Source organism: Lygodium microphyllum, chromosome 3 (assembly GCF_053477565.2).
Source record: "Lygodium microphyllum isolate KBCC chromosome 3, Lygodium_microphyllum_v1.1.10, whole genome shotgun sequence".
Lineage (NCBI taxonomy): Eukaryota > Viridiplantae > Streptophyta > Polypodiopsida > Schizaeales > Lygodiaceae > Lygodium > Lygodium microphyllum.
In genome coordinates this window covers 51,469,700-51,489,875 of record NC_141137.1, presented here as the reverse complement: position 1 = coordinate 51,489,875, position 20,176 = coordinate 51,469,700, and the positions used below count along the sequence as shown (strand labels likewise).

Sequence of the window (20,176 nt, the reverse complement as noted above, 5' to 3'; positions counted from 1 at the left end):
CATGATGGGCCTCATTAGAGCTTAAAGGAAGAAGCTCCATCTTGACAATGTTGATTCTGGAAGCTGATAGACTTGCAAATTCCTGGTACAGTCCCATCAGGTTATCTAATGAAGTCTTCTATATGCCTGGATTATACTAGCATTATCGTCAACAAAAAATTCAGTTGCCATGTGGGATCCATAAGGGGCAGTCCTTTAATAGTGCCTGCTACCACTTATTTGTCAATATGCCTCAAGAGAGGGTCAGTGATAATCGCAAAAAGGAGAGGTGCAAATGGAAAACCCTGCCTGATTGATCTATGCAGAGGAAATGGCTAGGCAAGCTTTCCATTCACCATTACACGTGACATGGCATTATTGAAAAGTGCACCCACCATGCCCAGATAGATGGGGCCAAAACCAAATGCTTGCATTGCCAGACATAATGAACTTCTAGCTGATTCTATCATATGCTTTATCGAGGTCCATGTTGACAAGTACATGTTTATGTCTATCAATGTGCATATTTATGTTTTGTCTTCCATGGATCAAATATGTTTAACATTAGAAGGAACCTCTCTTTGTCTATCTCTCTCTCTCTCTCTCTCCACACACACACACACACACACACACACACACACACACACACACACACACACACACACACACACACACACACACACACACACACACACACACACACACACACACACACACACACACACACACACACACACACACACACACACACACACACACACACACACACACACACACACACACACACACACTCACTCACTCACTCACTCACTCACTCACTCACTCACTCACTCACTCACTCACTTACTTGTGTATAGTTGAACACCACTTGACTTGATGTGGAAATTTGAACCACTTGTTGGAAACATGCAATTTGCTAGAGTAATTATCTCCCAACTATATAAAATAATATGTCAATCATTTTCTTGGTTTGTATTATATCTCTTTCTCATTTTGTTAGTTCAATATCATATTCTCTTTCATAAATGTTGTGTAAGGGAATTACCAAAGGTGATGTAAGGTTTTTAATGAGAAAATATATATTCACAACAGAAAGTGACCTTTCTTATTTCTGTGGATGTATGGATTCATGGACCGCTGAAAACTCCTTGATTTCTTCACATTAAGCCATTGCATGGGCCCATGAAAAGATGTTGATGTATTCACTTCATGTGTGTGGGTGTGTGCCCATGTGCATGCATATGCATGCATGTGTGTGTGTGTGCAAGTACAAATGGCACATACATGTGGATAGAATGTGTTTCCCGCAACTTGATGCAGTTGATATCCTTTTAGAATTGTAAAAACCATTTCACTTTCATGATCAAATTATTATTTTATTTGGCAAGCCATTGTAAAGAATCTGTACTAGAAATTATAATTTGAACTCTAGTTCACTAACAAAAACTAATTTTGTGCACATGTTATAATGGTGGTAAATTTGTAGAGCTTACTTGCACATTTAAAGAGACCTTGCAATCATAGGCAATATGCCTAAGCTTACTAACAACTAACTCTTATGATTAATAAGCACCTTTGTAGTCCACAAGCATACTCATAAATTCTTGGATTGTAATAGATAATGTATGTTTATCTCACCCTTACATTTTTAAAGCACTTAGCATTATGGGTTGTTGTGATGAATTTTGTAGGAAATAACAACATGGAAGCTATTGCACTCCAAACATTACCTTCAAGGATATTATATTCAAAGAGTAGGATACATGCATGAATAAGTCAAGGTCAAGTGGATGTAATGTCAAGTGCATTACTAAAATATCTCAATCCTTTTAATAGAATGATTGATGGGTATAACATCATTTTAAAAGTATCCATGAACATAATAATGAAGAAGAATTTGAGGTTAAGTTAAGAAAATGAATGAGAAGTTGTTGAATCCTTTTAGTTTTGGAGGTCTCTTCCATGGTGATCCTTTTATTAAAAAATCTTATATTCCATGTGGTGATTTTATGAAAAGAAAACGTCAATCAGACTTTCCCTTAAAGCTCATGGTTTTATCATTTCTTTCTCATTGATTGGCTATAAGTATACAATTGATTGACGCTTTCAATTGAATAATGAATTTCTTTCTAGTTGTAGGTATGAATCTCCAAACTACGAGTCACTTCGTCAAGGATGATAAGATTCAATAGAGAAATGATAATGTTGACATGTGTTTAAGATGCGAAGTGTTACTTTCGAATGTGAGAAATTACTTTTAATAATGTGTTTGCAATGAAGAAGTACCATGTTGTATAAATGGAATCCCATTTTAAGTATTACTACATGTTTTCTAGTTAAGATTATTTTAAAGCTCAAAATTATATGGTGTTGCTAAAATTCAAGACTATGTATTTGTAATGGTTTCACACGTAACATTTCTAGTGAGCTAGGATTGGTGCACAATCAAGTCACTTGGGACTTCTATAAATCCAAAGTACCAATTATTAATCACTCGGCACATTTAACAAGAGTCTATTCTCAAATAATTTCAAAAGATCCTTACCTATTGATTCATAACCTTACCTACAAGTGAATCCAACGTGTCTTGAACCTCTCAATAGTCAAGCCACCAACCTAGTAGTTGTAAATGTACGCCTCACTTTTATAACATTTTTTCTCCCCTCCTCTACATATGTTGTGTAAAATTGAGGCATCATGGATTTTGCATAAGGGAGCATTTGAACCATGGTGCAATGCAAAATGAACCCCATTGGTAATAATGCACCTAAAAGAGGAGGTCATACAATGATGAATAAGGTTTAAGCCCTATAAGGGACAACTTGCCCTTACTTCAAAATGCTAAATTTAAATATAAATCAAATATCTTACTTAGGGAAATGCACCTAGCAATTCTTGTAGCACACACTAATGATTGATATAAGTAATTAATCTAGTGTGTATATATATTGTGTCCCCCACTAGAGTATGTCTAACATAGGCAACCACCATTCTTGTGATACATATTACTTCAAGTCTTTAGTCAATCTCTAAGGACCCTAAGGACTATAAAACTACTCAAATTAATTAAAATCAAATAACAAATTAAACCCATGTACCTACAAGTAGGTGTGCTTATAAAAACCACTAAACCTTGATATGAATCTTCATCTCAAAATACTATTCTTTAAATGGAAAAATTATAATATTTCTTTTATTTTCCCAAGCTTGGTAAATCTACCAATAACTAATCAAATACATTTAAGTACTCCTAATGTTTCTAGTGTTGTTTAGTTACCCTTGGTAAATTGACCAAGAGTTAATCAAATTAAATTTTCAAATGAAATTTCTAGACCTTAAACGTAGCTAACAAATTTATTTTCAACATTGGTGAATCTTTTGTCTAAATAAATTGTCCTAATGTTAATATTTCAACCAATAGCAACATTTTTTGTCTAAAAGCATGAACTAAATATCAATATTCTTAGCATAGAAAAAAAACACAAATTGTAATAGTAAATATTGATAGCTCACATATTGGGCCAAGGAAATTTCACTTCATGCCAAATTCACCACTAGATTTGCCTAGCCATGGTATCTAGGTAGCATCAAGCAAGGAGAGAATGCTTGAAGAAAAAGTGATGCAATGAACAAGACATAAGGAATCAATTTATCAAAGTTGATGTTTCATGTCAAAGGACGATGCTTAGTATCATTTAAGATTGTTCTAAGACAGTGCTTAGTGTTTTTCAATGGAAGCTTAGCATTAGGGCCAAAAATACTTACAAATGACATTTTACAAATCTCTTTATTTGAAGAAGAGACAACTAAAGTTTAGAACATGCAAAAGAATATGGTATTCTCATCTCCTCTACATTTGAGGTAGAGTCCATCTTTTAATTCCTGAAAAACTCCAAAATTCAATATGTTGATGGTACCAATGGTCCTATTTACCATCCAATAAGCTCTCAAAAGATATGAAACAAAAGGTAAAGGTTAATACAAATTTATTTGAATATTGGGAGTTCTTCTAACACATTTTTCTTTGCGCCTATACCATTTTCATTCTCTTTCTCTAAACTTTTATATTTTTAGCACTCTATTCTCTTTCTTGAGCTTCTTTGAATCTTCTCTTTGAGTTTTATAATCTCCACATTCTCTACACTTCTAATTTTTGTACAAGGCATCCATACGACATTCTTCTCACTGCATTTACTTTTGGGTCATCTTTGACAAAATTTTAGATGGAACTTAGGAACTCAAAATGTCTATTGTATATGATTAGGTTACCATGTTGCCCTCATGCAAGGTTTCCATAGGGTGAAAAAACCAAAAAAGATTATTTAAAGCAATGTTGGAATGGATATATTGTTGCTTTCAAAGCTAGGATATTTACTTGACTCCAACTCATATTTCTCTCCAAATATATCATGAATTTCAAGTTGAATAACATATAGGGATATAATTTTTCTTCCTACTTCAAGCTATAAAAAATAGAGTATTGCCTATAGATATATTTAATCAACATTTTATGACTAGGAGCACATGGATTGATTGTGATACTTTCAAGGAAATTCACCAAAAAAAAATTTAATATATTGGCTATGTTGATCAAATCATCTATGTTTTTAGGAAATGTAAAAATTTTGTATAGTATGCATAGCATGTTATTTGCTAGAGATGAGGCTTATACGACATATCAAATATTCACTAGTGTTGAACCTTTCATCTTAATTTGGAGATCTTAGATGAAGCAAGTATGGATTCATAAATGTAAAATCTCCTAGGATATTGAAAGAGCAATGAGTCTTGGAAGGACCTAAAAAAGGATATGATTATCATAATGTATACCCCTATATAAATATTTGTGGATTGTTATATAATACCAAATTTAGAGAGAATCAAGGCATCATGGATAATTAGGAAATTTCCAAAAAGAATTTGGAAAGTATTAGAGGACTAATTTGTAAATCAAGAGAATGTTGACTACAATGTCGATTATATGAGGTGCAATGCAATGCATGTCTTTGATCTCTATGATCTCTTATTATTGCAGGCTTTGATTATAAGAGATATAAACTTGCATTAAGTATCTAGAATTCTTTAGATGTCAATGTAGATTAAATGCTATTTAAACTTGAGATTTAGGTTAATCCACATGCAAAAACTAAGGAGTTCAATATTACATCCAAGTAGACATTAAAAGATATTAAGGATACCATGGAGTTTCTTGACAACACAACTCCTAGATAAAAGTTCAAGTTCTATGGTACTAGAATTGGAATAAGAGTTGGATGCTCTCTATCTTGTATGAGTTGATTACCTGCCACTATTGTAATTTTTGAATTGTGAGTATATAAATAATTGGAAGTTTGTCTTGCTCATTAGCATCATGTTTAACAAGCATTTGAAAAAGCTTCATACACTATGGAAAATGATTTCACTTAAAAAATATTTTATTTACCTATTCAAAAGAATTTCATTACATCATGTAAGAAATAATACTATTTTTATTCTAATATAGATTGCATGGTTCTTAACTTGAGGTTCTCATGCTCTTCTCATGATTGAACATAAAGAAAAAAAGAAGGCTAATGTTGCTTCCCGATGGACATTAAAAAGATGCTAGAGACATCCTAGAATCTCTTAGACACACTACAAGGGAATGGACAAACAACTATGGCTATTTCTTACAAAAAATAGTGGTGTCACTATTTTATTGCAAATAGCATTACTATTTGTGTTGCTAATATGTATTTGTCGCAAATAGCCTAGAGAAAAAAAAGCACAAAAAACCCGAGCACGGCATTTCTACAAACAATTTGTAAACAAGAATGATAGAGAGAGAAAGAGAGCTCAAATCTTAGAGAGAGAGAGAGAGAGAGAGAGAGAGAGAGAGAGAGCTCGTCCATGCCTTTGCCACTGCCATCGCCATATGCGAAGAAGAATGAGAGGGATATGTGCATTTCCTTTTTTCTTCTTTTTTTGTGACTTCTTCTTTCTTTTTTTTTTTTGTGGAGAGATACATTGAGAAAGAGGAAGAGAGGAAAGGAGGGAGAGAAATAAAGAGAAGAAGGGAGGGAGAAGAAAAGAGAGAGAAAGAAAAAAGGGGAGAGAGGGGCTTCATGAAAAATAGAGAGAGGGAAGGAGAGAAAGATCGAGAAAGACGGGAAAGGAAACAAAGAGGGGGTAGAGATAAATAAAGAAGGGGGGAGAGAGAGAGAGAGAGAGAGAGAGAGAGAGAGAGAGAGAGAGAGAGAGAGAGAGAGAGAGAGAGAGAGAGAGAGAGAGAGAGAGAGGTGTGAGAGAGAAACAATGAGGGAGAGAGACAGGGAAAGAGAAACAAAGACAGAGAAAGTGAGAGGAAGGGATGTTGAATAGAGAGAGAGAGAGAGAGAGAGAGAGAGGGGTGTGAGAGAGAAACAATGAGGGAGAGAGACAGGGAAAGAGAAACAAAGACAGAGAAAGTGAGAGGAAGGGATGTTGAATAGAGAGAGAGAGAGAGAGAGAGAGAGAGAGAGAGAGAGAGAGAGAGAGAGAGAGAGAGAGAGAGAGAGAGAGAGAGAGAGAGAGAGAGGGGTGTGAGAGAGAAACAATGAGGGAGAGAGACAAGGAAAGAGAAACAAAGACGGAGAAAGTGAGAGGAAGGGATGTTGAATAGAGAGAGAGAGAGAGAGAGAGAGAGAGAGAGGGGAGAAGAGATAAAAATAGAGAGAGGTGAGAGAGGGAGGGGACAGAGAAGAAGAGTGAAAGAAAGAGAGGGAGGAGAGATAAATAGAGAGATGGAGGGAAAGAGAAAAATAGAGGGAGGGGAGAAAGAGAGATATAGAGAGATGGAAGGAGAGTGAAAAAGATAGATGAAGGGAAAGACAAAAATAGAGAGGGAGGGAGGAGAAATAAATAGAGAGAGAGGGAGGAGACAAAAATAGAGAGAGAGGGAGGAGACACAAATAGAGAGATGGAAGAAAATATAAAAATAGAGAGCGAGAGAGAGGAAGAGACAAATAGAGTAACAAAGAGAGAATGAGAGAGAGGGGAGAGATAGAAATGTAGAGAAAGATAAAAAGGAGAAATAAATTACCTCTCATTTCTTCAATTTTTTATTTTTTCTTTTCTTATAAAAAAAGAAAAGTAGAGGGAGGAAGCAAGAGATGCGTTGAGAGAGAGAGAGAGGAGAGGAGAGGAAAACAGCAAAGAGCCAGAGAGAGGGGGAGAGGGAGAGGGAGGGAGAAATAAAGAGATAGAGAAACAAAGAGAGATTAAGAGGGAGAAACAAAGAGGGAGGAAGAGAGAAAGGGAGAGAAAGAGGGAAAAACAAAGAGAAAAGGAGGGCGAGAGAGAAGGGTGAGGGAGAGAAACAATGAGGAAAAAAAAATCATATTGTCTATCGTAAAACATAAAAAATGGACAATAATGATGATTGCAACATTCAAGATCATGAAGTATATCTCAATTAGCATGTATTGTCCCCTTGCACTCACTGCAAGCTAGTGATTTGACAAAAATATAACTTGCGTATAGACCACGTGACCACGCTTTGGCGAGTTTCAATTGAAAATCATTGACTAAGCAATTTCAAACTTTGAGTTAATGGTAAGAGAAGTGTGTACCAAGCATGATTTACATTCAAACTACAATTGAATATCATATACAATAAGATTAGATGTGCCCTAAAAATTTCTGCAGAGTGGTGTCATTCCATCCCAAGGAATGCGTGTATTGTGGCCCATAAAAAGAGTTCGTGGGTATGCAATGAATAGAGTGCATTGTTTCTCTCCTTTCTCTATTTCTCTCCCTTCCTTATTCTTTCTATTTCTTTCTCTCCTTCCCTCTCCCCCGTCCCTCAATGCATCTCTCTATAAACAAAGTAAAGAGAGAGACAAACTTAAAAACAAAGAAATGGGAAGCAATGTCTCCAGCCTCCCTCTCTTTATCTCTCTCTCCGCCCTCTCTCTCTACTTTTCTCTCTTTCCCCTCTCTCTCATCTCTCACTGTTTCTCTATTTCTCTCTCTCTCTCTCTTTCTCTCTCTCTCTCTCTCTATTTTTATAATTTTCTTGATCTCTCTTTTTCCCTTTATTTCCATTTCTCTATATATCTCTTCCTTCCTCTCTCTATATTTTTTATCTTTCCTCCATATCTCTATTTGTCTCTCCCTCCCTCTCTTTTCTTTTCACTCTTCTCTCTCTCTTTTTCTCACCCTCTCTATTTTTATCTCTCCTCCATCTCTATTTTTCTCCCCACCCTCTTTCTCTCTCTTTCCCTTTCTTTGTTCCCTTCCCTTCATCTCTCTCTATTTCTTCCTCCTTCCCTCTCTCTTCGTCATTTTTTCGCTCCCTCACCCTCCTCTCTCCGTCCCTCCATCTCTCTATTTATCTATTCCTCTCCCTCTCTCTTGCTCTTTGTTTTCCTTCTCTTTCTATCTCCCTTTCTCTCTTGCTCTCACTCCCTTCTTTCCCCTCTGTCTCTTTTAATGCATCTCTCCACAAACAATAATAAAGAAAGAAAAGAAGAAAACCCAAAAACAGTATCTAACTCAAAGGCTCAAAGATGAAACCTTTGTGCCTTCCTTTCGTGGCTTTCATTCATTTTCCTCTGCACCTATCTCTTTTTTCTTCATGTATGGCGATGGAAATGGCAATGGTGGTGATGAGCTCTCTCTCTCTCTCTCTCTCTCTCTCTCTCTCTCTCTCTCTCTCTCTCTCTCTCTCTCTCTCTCTCTCTCTCTCTAGCTTTGAGCTCTCTCACTCTCTCTTTCATTTTCTTTCACAAATGGTTTTGAGAAATACCACACTTGAATTTTAGGGTTTTTTTCCTCAAAGCAACGTCCCTATTTGTGTTGTTAATAGTGTTGCTATTTCTATTGCTATTTGCATCGCTATTAGTGTTACAATTGAGAATCGTCAAAACTAGCCGTTACTAATTACCCATTCCGTTATAGTGTACTATATACTAAAAGTTGCAAAACTATTTCACATTCTATGTCTAGGCTTCTGAACAACTCTCTTATGGGGATTATTGAAGTCTACCCATTAGATTTGTGTTTGACATACTGGATGATGTTCCACAGTTTCAATTCTAGAATTTTACTATGGAGAAAATTATTTATTATAAATTATCTCATTTCTTGTTTGTTGAGAAGAGTGTAGTTTTATGACCATTTATTATTTTGTATCTAGATCAAAACAAACAAAAGTTATGTGGTCTATTCAAAATGGATTGAAAAGGTTTGTTAATGACTCGATAGTTTGTGGTTCTTTTTTATATGTAAGTATCAAAGTCCTCCATGCTACTTAAAATGGACTCTAAAGGTGTATCAACTCTTGAGTGATTTATTCTTTTGTCACATGTCTAGGAAGCTTCTTAGTGTGTTAAAGAAGACTTTGGTAATATAGACATTTTGGTGGAATCTTTAGCCAATCGTCCATAGGTATCTTTACCTAGATATTTTAGTACCCTTTTTAGACAATAGTCTAGAGGTATGTTTAAGTTCATGTACCTATGGATGGGTACTCTATGTGCATTTTGTATTGTATTTCTTTACCAAAGCTCTTAAGAGAGGTGATTGTATTACTTCTTGAGACCTTGAGATATAGTTATCTTGCTATTATGTATCTTTAGTGATACATTTTGGCATGTTTATTAACTATAATAAGATCTAATTTAAATCATTTTTTTGTTCTTTCCTTTAGTCATAAATCCATATTTGTTATAATTACTTAATTATTTTGCACAATAAGTGGCTCATCCATATATCTCACTTACATTCATTTCGAGCTAATTTTGATACTAGGTAGCTAATTTTTAGCAAAGTTTGGTGTTTGACCTTAGAGTTGGAATTACTTCTAAACAAGCAAGGAATTTACAGAAAGCCCTAAATGGACAATGAAATCAATAATCCTCATTGTTTATTATGAATATTCACTTTTGTTTGAAAATGGTTTCCCATTTTCGTGCCGCTACGTGGACACAATGTGAAAAAAGTCTAGTGTGCATCATAATTTTACTTTCTTATTGATCTAGAGAGTCAATGCCATATTAGTCTTTAGTGTTAGTGTCCATAGCATGGATGGTTTAAAAATACTAGATTTTTGGACAAGTTTAGCTTATATTTTTATATTTTGGACATTATTTCTTGTAAATATTCTAAAAATCTATAAAAAACTTCTAGAATAGGGTGACTTGCAAAAATCAAGTTGCTTTTTCAACCTGTTTTAGAGACCCCATGCAAAAAGGACTATCGAAATTGCATGACACACGATCGTAGTTTACAAGCATCAAATAACACTTCCAATTGGGAGGAGTGATGTGGAAGAACTCTAAGCAGATGTCTTGGGGGGTTTACCCTCCTTTCAAAGCCAACATAACCGTTAGATTTATAGTTTGAGAAGCAAAGAAGAAGCTAATGTTTGGTGCATGTTTTTGGTTTTTGAGGGAGCTCTAGGAGATCTAACGCTTGGAGATTGCTTTCGAGTAGTCCTAGACAATGATTTTGTTTATCTTCTCAGGTTCTGTCAATACATAGTGCTTTGATTCATTGAGCTTTGTCTTTATCTTATGTACCTCTTGTTTATTCTTTTTCTTCTCTTCTATCTCCTATTCTCTACTTCATTCTCTCTTAGATCCTTGGTGGATACAACATTTCGACTAAAACCCCTCCGAAATTGGTGAGCCCGACGTTGTCGAAGGGTTTTCGAAAGCAAAGTCGCGACCATAGAGGACCTTGACTAATTTCAGGATAGAAGATCAATCAAGCAAGATCAGGTTATGTAGCAGTAAACTCCAGACTCTTCATACTGAATGCAAAGATTGTTAATTTAGCATGCATCTGTTCAATAAACCTGTTGTTCACAGCCTAAAGAACTATTGGATCCAAGCACCACTGGTTCCAGTAATCAAAGGCCAATTTCTGATCAGCAGTTAAACATATAAAGACAAATCATACCACATCATAACTATCTGAATGGCCAACATCACGATCGATCCCTTTTTACTAGAAAATTAGAGGATTATTACATCTGAGAAACCCCAAGATTTTCTCCTTCTGTGAAGGAAAATGTCAAATGCATTTGCAGGAAATCTATCATGCTCTGAACTGCCCTCTGTAATGGCATTTCTTAGTATGAAATCCTTGACCAAATTCTGCATCTTTCAAAGAAGTGCAAACTTGTAGCAGAGCAACAAAGGCATAACTATTTGGTTAGAGAAACTCCTCCTGCATCCTGTGGTGCAGGTGTAAGGCATAGCAGGGATCCCCAAAGTCAATGTAGTCCAAGAGTGTTCATTCTAGTGAGGCAACCGGTCGAAGACAAGCTAGGCCTCGCCCAATCACCCACAGTCTACAAGCACTGGCACAAGGAAGTTGCCCAACACTGGTTGGTTTTCCAGGTGTCACTGGAGCAAATAGGTGAATAACTGCCATGCATGTGACAAACTCTTCTTCTGTCTGCATTTTTGCATAAGGCCGATGAGCACAGGGAGTCGGCCATCCAATTCCACTGGAGTCAGGGACATAGACTTCCTCATCTCCTTTGACTTGTTACTGTGGAAGGTGGCAACACTCAATCTTCAAAGAATAGGGTGTTAGCAATTTTCAGACATGAAACATACTGCATATGCTGTCCTTGCTCACACTTGACAAAAGTTCTCTTCACAATCCAGCATATTGAGTCCTAATGGTCCAAACATATGTTAACACTTGACAAAACTCCTTTTTACAATCTAGCAAATTCAATCCCAGTCATCCAAAATAGACCAAACATAAGTTACTTTGACCAGTTTCCAGTTGTATCCATGTCAACTACAACCTCAGAGCAGAGGTTCTTTACATTGCATCCAGGTATGAGTGATCAAAGTTTGGGACAGTTTCAAATTCCCATGTCTCAATAGAGTATGTAAACTTGGCTGCAAATTTGTAATTCTTAGCCTCAAGGGCCTCTCTAGCACCATCAATGCAGTTGGTGCTCTCCACAATGGAATCAATTCAATCGAGTGTGGCCTGGACCCCTTGTTAAAACTACTCTGCATCCATGGGAAGCCAGGGCTATGGCATGGACACAAAACGTTCCCAAAAAGTGAAATCTGCATGGCATCTACACACATTATGAATGATGCCCACTATCCGTCCGTGTGCGATCGAATTGGCCCCCTTGGATTCGTATGCTAACTCTCCTACAAAAGCCCCTCGACGGCTCTACTTGCTTGCCTTTTCCCCTTCTTTTCTGATTTTTCCTTTCCCCTCTATTATTACCAGCACGATGTCTGGAATAGTGTCAAGGCTTGTCATCCCATCTCCACTCTTCGTGGAGTGGTAGTGGAGCAGCTCGGTCAACTTAGCTCTATTCTGGCTGTCTTCCAAACAACTTTTTTGGCTTCTAATAGAATATAGATCTGAATACCGCTACACCCTTCATTTCACCTAGTGCTGGCTCCATGAAGACATAATTTCTCAGAGCTAGATTAATTACTAAGCTGTTGAGGTCTTAAGCCTCTTAACCAGCCACAAATAGTCACAATTAACCCACTGGCTTAGGCCCTTTGTAGTGTGGAACAGATCACCCTGATAAGCTCTGCCAGTGAATACTGTCCAGCCTAGAGCCTTGTTGATATGTGTGCACATATTCCCACAATCAATGAGGTCCTTCATGCCAGCCCATTAGCCTGTGGTTGTATCTTGTCCTTTGCAAAATATTATTCTTTATACGATCCAGGTTACTGCTCACACCCATTTTCCAGTGAGTAGTTGAGATCTGAAATTCAATATGTTGGCCAGTGCTGTTTTGTCCATGTGTTGTGATTCTGATTGGATGAGCTTTGGTGTTGAAAACCCATTGATCAAGAGAAATAAGATCAGAGGGAGAGAAGAGCAGGTACAAATATTTCAGTGTCTTAGCCAAAAAGAATGACTGCATTTTATCATCCTTCACTCCAGTTTTGACATCTCTAAGCCCCACATAGCCAGAAGCTATACATGATTGCCTTTCAAAATCCTGAAAGATGTCCTATCCCCAATCACGATAGATTTGATCCCCAGTTCTATGCCACAAATACATTAAGGACTCCACTGTCTCTGGCCTCAAGATATTCCAAGATGTGCCAACGGACATGTCCTGACCGTTACTGAAGTAATAATTTTCTCCTGCAAGTTTTGTTGGAGTGCATTGATAGAAATGTTAGCATGTTTTCACAAGCTCTTTTGCAGCACCTAGATATCTGGTGGCCTTCTCACTAGTAGCATCTATTGATCCAAGAGCAAGCATTCCTGGGCGGAAAAATAGGTGAGTTCATCCATCTTGTCTATTAATGAATGAGCTTCAGAACGTTCTGCAATGTACAAAAAAATTTGATGGAGTCGATCTTTTTGTTAATGACATAAGGCCCTCCATTGACTGTTCCCACATATCCCTTCTTGTTTTGACCTTCCTCCTCATTTTTGTGACTGCCTGTTCCTCTACCCCAAACTTGTTTCCAATATCCTCAACACAACCTGTAATGCTTTACTATTTCTGTCTTGTTTCCTAGTACCCACACTTTTAGAAGATATTCATAGAAATTGTCACCCATTGCTCCAAAAGTAACCTTAGAAGTAGTAGGTCTCCCACTATCTAGGAATGTGGAGCTGCTTTCAAGACCACCTTCTTTTGTGGTGTTCTAGATCTTTGGCTGCTGTTTCACTTCTTGGAATGTCATATCCGAACTCTGCTGTTAAAGACCTTAAAATCTTCTTGAAACATCATTTGTGATTTTGACAGAATGACATAGCATATTTGAGCTCATTGACACCTTAGCTTTTTGTAGTTGGTGGCTACTTGTAGTGGTTGAAGAGTACAATTTACTTTCCATGGTCTTCCATGCCTTGCCGACCACTATTGATTGCAATGGCACTGAGACGAAGTGTGAAAAAGAATTGTGCAAATGGTTCAGGGTGACATGTCTAACCATAGGCAAGACAAACTCCGTAGGTATGTCCTACCCTTGATATGCCCTCAACAATTGTGGGGGATGTGTAAAGGACTAGGGGACTAGGGACGGAGCCAGTCGACCAAGGTTACTAGACGTACCCAATTTGAGGACCCCAAGGTGTTGTGCTATGATCATGAGTGCTTTTTTTCCTTTTTGTTTCCTTTTGTTTTCTTTTTTTCCTCTTCTTTTTGATAAAATGAATACAACCAATGCAATACATTGAGGCTATCATCCTTTCATTTGGACTGAGAAATGTGGAGATCCAAAGGCTGTGAAAAATGAATATTACAACAAGGATGATTGTGTTACTAGCCTCAATGCTAGAGGAACAGTTATTGAGATGGAGAGTTACACTTGAGATTTTGTAAACTTCTTTGTAACATGTGAGACATTAGTACAATTGAGGTAGTAGGTGTAGTGAGCCAGATGTAGAGTTTGGCCAAGAAAGAGAGAGTAACCAATGACTATGCTTTGGACCATGCTCAAATGCAATGTGTGCTTTTTTTGAAAGGGTGATTTTGTCTTCTAGTAGCGGGGCTTATGTCATGGTTCTTTGTTCTTGGAATTTCTATTAAGTGTAGTTCATCGACCTCCTTGTCAGAGATGAGTTGCATGTGTTCATGTAGGAACTTGTGATAATGCTGGCTAAGATATTCCTACTCTTAACAGGATATCGAATATAACAAATATTCCTCAAGATGATCTCTAGGGAATGTGCCCATGTCTGCAAGGACGTAAGCACATGCGAATAATTTGAGTTTAGCCTCCAATTCAGTCAAGCACTCTGTGACACTTCTACGTTCTATGAAGGCTTGCTCAGTTGCTATCTCATGCAAGGTTCTGGGAGTTTCCCTAGGCTTTAGCATAGATAGGGGCTCATGCCTAGATGAGCAAGATTGGTCAATGCTAGGATTGCTTATGTCCTTGGGGTTTTCATATTTCTCCTATTGTGTCATGGTTCTCCTTAGATGTGACTGGTATAGTTTTTTCAACATGTTGTGACAGTGTTGCATCCACTCTTGATTGGTCAATGTAAGTTTTATTGTCGATGGATTGAGTATTGCAAGCAACCATTGATGGTAATGGTTTCTTTGACTTATTAGAACACACGAATGTGTCTGAGGTATCACCATTGTTATGAGAGATGGCAATGGGTTCATTCGTGGGTGGACTCAATGCTTTATTTCTCACCTCTTCAACACTCTTTATCTCAATCTTCTTGGCGTCTATAGCCACTTGCAAGTGATGTTTTTTTCGTTGTTTCCTCCTCTTTTTCTTGGGCAATTGAGGTGTATTCTTTAAAGACTTAAGACCTTGAACTAGGTTAGCCATTGATGTGCTTGGTTGGGCCTCAACATTCTCTTTTTCTAGCATGTCCTTGTGGGACATAGCCATAGCCTATTGAATAGCCTCACTAGGTTGTGAGAGTATGACTGCCTCTCTTTTTGGAAAGTCTAGCTCTTTAGCTAATTCCCCTCCGTTTAGCCCCTCATCCGATTGCATTGGCAGTTGCTCCTAGTTGATGAGCATTTGCTCTAAACTCTTGTCCTTACCCATTGGAACATGCCTCCATTGCTTCTTATTAGTGCAGATGTTGTGTTTAGAGATGTTTTTCTCTTGCTTAGGAGGTTTGGATGATTCTAGTATAGAACCAAGTGACAGTTTAGGATTCCTGTCATGTAAGCTTGGACCAAACCAGCTAAAGAAGTCAAGGTTATATTGATGGGAAGCGTAGAGATCTAGGATTACAGGGTATTGAGTGAGGTAGAAGACATATGCACTAACATCAAGTACCATGCTCCCTACTCCTAGCCTACTAGCCACATGTAGATCTTCTTCTAGAAATAGTTTATCATACAAGGGATGTTTTTGGATAGTGGAAAAAAGATGGACCTCATGGACCACTACCAACACTCGTAATGAGGTTGGGGCAACATATGGGATCATGTATTGATGTCCAAAGGTCTTTGATTTACTTGGCGAGTGTCATTAGTCGATGGCCAATTTTGGCTCCCAAACTTTGGTTGGAGCACCATTTCTACACAAAGTTACCTTGTCCTTTCCCTTCTCGTCTGATTGCTTTGAGCTTTTCCTTGTTTGTCACACATTGAGCAGTATAGAGTGGGGGTATCAAGTGCAATTCTCTAACTGTGGCTTTTGGGATGTCCTTTATGACTTTTTTAGTGACAGCTACATAGCAGTAGTGTTGGATTCAAAGGCCCTTGGGCCTGCCCGTGTACAATGGCCGCCCATATTCTTTATTCATATATATATGAAAGTGCAAGAAGACTGTTATAACATTGTTGATAGCAACTACATTGTATGTGCTCTTCTCTCTCACGTCTCCTGCATTACTTTTAACTGGTATGAAAGCATGTCCTTCACGAGTGCTTCCCGACCTTCACGGACATCTACACGAGATATGAGAGCTTGCTTCTCACTCAATTCTTAGCCATTCTTTAATATGAACAGCAGGGTCTCATGAAGAGGCAACCATAGCTTACATCATTGAATGGACTTGACCTAGGCTTGGATAGGCATATTGTAGGTCTTCATTGGGCTCTTGCTTATCCCCTACTAACCCTAATTTGGCCCCTCAAGTACAGTAGCATGCTCATGTTTTATTTGCGCATGTTTGCAAAAATGGCTCAAAAATCACTCTTTTTGTCATATCTCAGGCATTCAGAACCCGATTCAGGTAAGGTAAGAGTCTAAGTTGGAGTTTTGCCACGCTCCGGACGCGATGGTGATGTCATATTTGCCAAATTTTGATGATAGAATATTCTGCAATAAATTTTAAGTATGAGACAACATGTATTTGTATGCCTATGGCTTATGTGATTCTTGTACTGATCTCTGTTGATACCAGATCACTTGTGGATGTTATGCCTCTTATGTGAGATGCATTTGGAGCTGATTTATCTCAGCCATTGATTGTTTTGAACAGTTCCAGATCTGTCCAAAATAGGGCATCCACCTATTACTTAATTTTATTTTTACAGGTCTTGCCATTTGATGCCCGATTATACCCAGTTGATGCCGATACATATGGGAATATATGCATATGGTTTGCCTATGGAGTTTATATTGGATTGAGCACTGATTTGCTCAATTTGTAGAGGTTATATGCTGTTGGAAACTTCAGGGCTGAAGCTATTTAATGATTTACCAAGTTATGCCTATTGCGTACCAGGTGCTCCCAGCTACTTGGGTTGATGTATTCACGCATTTGGATGATGCCACATGGTTCTTCTATGCTCCAAAATTTTTTTGAGCTGAGATTAGAGCTCTATTTTATGGTTCACTATCACTTCCTTGCAGTAGGCATTTCACTGTCATGGCATGGTTTATGCCTAGGCTACCCAGTGCGGATTATGATGTCTTGGTGAATGCTTTTGGTTGGTTGTGGATGGTTGTTATTTAAGCCTCATCTCGACATTTATTTGAGTATTCCCTTGAGTAGTTGGAAATTGACTGGCCTTTTTCTGTTACGACCTTGGATGCTATATGGGATTTGATGCTCTGATTATGGATCTTGGTTATTACTTGGATACAATTATAGGTATTGAGCACTGAGCTGCTCCCTTGTTTTGGCAGTTGCCTATTGAGCTGTGATTGCTCCTTTTCATTTGATATACGGGATACTTACTGATCAATGGACTTGGATAGTGCTTGGGATTTACAGTTATGGCCGTCCTGCTTCTCTATTGTATGGCATTTATGCTATTTGGGTTGTTATTGCCCATGTATGTCAGGGAGGAGCAGTTGATCTTATGGCCACTCATGTATCCACATGGTCTGCTGCTATGTATTTTACAGAGCCTCTTACCTAGATGCTTTTACACAGATATTTGGGCTTTTATTGGAACTTGATTCTTGCAGGTTTATTTGCCACCTGCCATTCTTGGCTGGACATGTATGTCAATACATGGTATGAGACACTACAAAGTTATGTATACTTTTATGTTTCGGAGATGCTTATGCATTTATGGCTCCAAGGCATGCTTATGCTTTTATGGCTGTGAGCTACAGTGGTTGGATATGTCATGCTTTTGTCAGCTAGGCTTGTCCGTGTGGAAGCTTTTGCATCCGTGGTTGATGTCTTTGTATTCTTCCCTTTTGGTTTAGATGAGTCTCCTTTGCAGTATGCTATGACAAATTCTAACTCTTCTAGTCATGCAGTCAATCCTCTTGATGAGCCTGTTCTCTCTTATGAGAGTTCCCTTGATTCTTTGAGCTCCTTGGATGTATTGGATAGTCGTACTCATGCTATTACATAGCAGTTTTCCTCTTCTATAAGTTTTACAAGTTCTATTTGCTTTCATTGTGGAAAGATAGGGCATGTGAAGTGTAAATACTTCAAGTGGATTAGAGAGCAGAAAAGATTGCACCACACTAGACATGAGAGCAAAGTCAGTGATACAATAGGTGAGACTATTGTTGATAGTGGTATGGTGCATGTAGTTACCCATGATGATGCAGGTGAGCCTAGACTCCTGGCATCTTGTTACCCTGCAAATTACTTGCTCAGTGATATGGCCTATACCTTTGATTGTCTTTTAGATAGTATGGCATCTTGTCATGTTACTCCACATAGAGCTTGGTTCTATTCTTACAGGAGGTTTACAGATGTATTTCTTTGGGCCTTGAGTAGGATTGTCATGTTATTGGTACATGGGATATACACTTGGCTTTGCCAAATGGGTTTTCTCTTATGCTCCATGATGTCTTGAATATACCTATGCTCAGTAAGAGCCTGATCTCTATCAATCAGCTGCATGGTGCAAGATATTATGTCTCTCTTGGGGATGCTACATGGAAAATCCATCGTGGTTGCTTGGTATTGGCTAGAGGTGCTAGATATGGCAGTGATTATGTAGTGCATGTCTCTCATGTGGGAGATACCACATGCATTGTTATGGCATTGTCGCCTGGGCCATGTATGACACACTGAGATGGATGCTTTATGTGATATGGGATTATTGCCTGCTCTTTCCCATGCTACTTAGCCTCATTGTACTCATGGTCTGTGTAGAGCCTCTTTGGCTTATGGCGATCGTGTGAGGCATGATTCTCTAGATCTAGTCCATGTTGTACTATATGGACCTATGCCTTCCCAGTCACTTGGTGGAGCATCATATTTTGTGACCTTCATGGATCATGATACCCACTGTATTTGGGCTTACCATTTGGTACGGATTGAGGATGTTGTTACTATGCTTGACAGTTTTATGGATTCTGCTAATAGTAGACCTAGATACTTGCAAATGGATTCTGAGAGTTATGCTATCTCTCCTAGCTTACGAATCTCTTGTCAGCAATATGGTATTGATTTCTTCTGCCCACGGTATTATGGGATTGCTCATGGAATGTGCTTGACTTTACAAGCAAAGGTTGCTTCTATGCTTACCACAGCTAGGTTGTCTTATGGCTTTTGGGATGAGGCCCTTATGACGGAAGTCTACTTAATTAATTGGATGGCATGTTTCTCTTTGGATGTTATTACTCCGCATGGGGCATGGAATGGCATGAGACTCCCCTATGATCACTTGAGGATGTTTGGCTACCAGGCATCTGTCTCAATATGCCACATGAGCCTATGTCACGCAGATGCATACTCCTTGGTTATGGAGATGGTGAATTTACGGCTTACAGGTTTTGGGATTTAGATGCCGAGCAGGTTCTACACAACCATCATGTTGTCTTTTATGAGACGCAGACACCTCTCAGGCCTCTTGATGTACATTCAGTGCACTTTATGGCTGATTCTATAGTCGTATGTTAGTCTTCCGCTTTGTTGAGGCCGCATACTTGTTTGACTTATGTCCGGGATGCTGGTCCTCTTTCAATGATTGACCTTGGAGAGTCTGTATGCTCTCCACTGTCTTTTATGTGCTGTGATGATGCTATGCACCACTCTGATGCTTTATAGCTGTGCACTTATGAGTTGTGTTGCTTGCTTCATGGGAAGAAATCATGGATTGCTCTATTGTCTAGAGCTATGGGATCACTTAACTCCTAGATGTCACGGACTCAGGGATACTTGACTCTTCTTGTGAGGAGGTTCCTTCCACTTATTGCACAGCTCACTTTTTGATTGGGTGTTGGGTGAGATGTCATGATTCCTCACCCTGTCTCTTTTCTTTTGTTTTGTTTTTTCACTCCCTGGCCCATTGGCCTTTTAGTGGGAGCTCATCGCAAGTTTGGGGTTTGACTAGGATCTTTGTGTGCTCTAGTATTGGCCTTTCGATTTTCAC

The 20,176-nt window shown here is 38.3% G+C and overlaps 1 pseudogene; it reads right to left on the bottom strand.

Annotated features, from left to right (window-relative positions):
• Positions 1-12,586: 12,586 nt before the first annotated feature.
• Positions 12,587-20,176, bottom strand: part of LOC148038318 (mannosyl-oligosaccharide 1,2-alpha-mannosidase MNS1 pseudogene) — a 116,510-nt pseudogene continuing 108,920 nt past the window's right edge.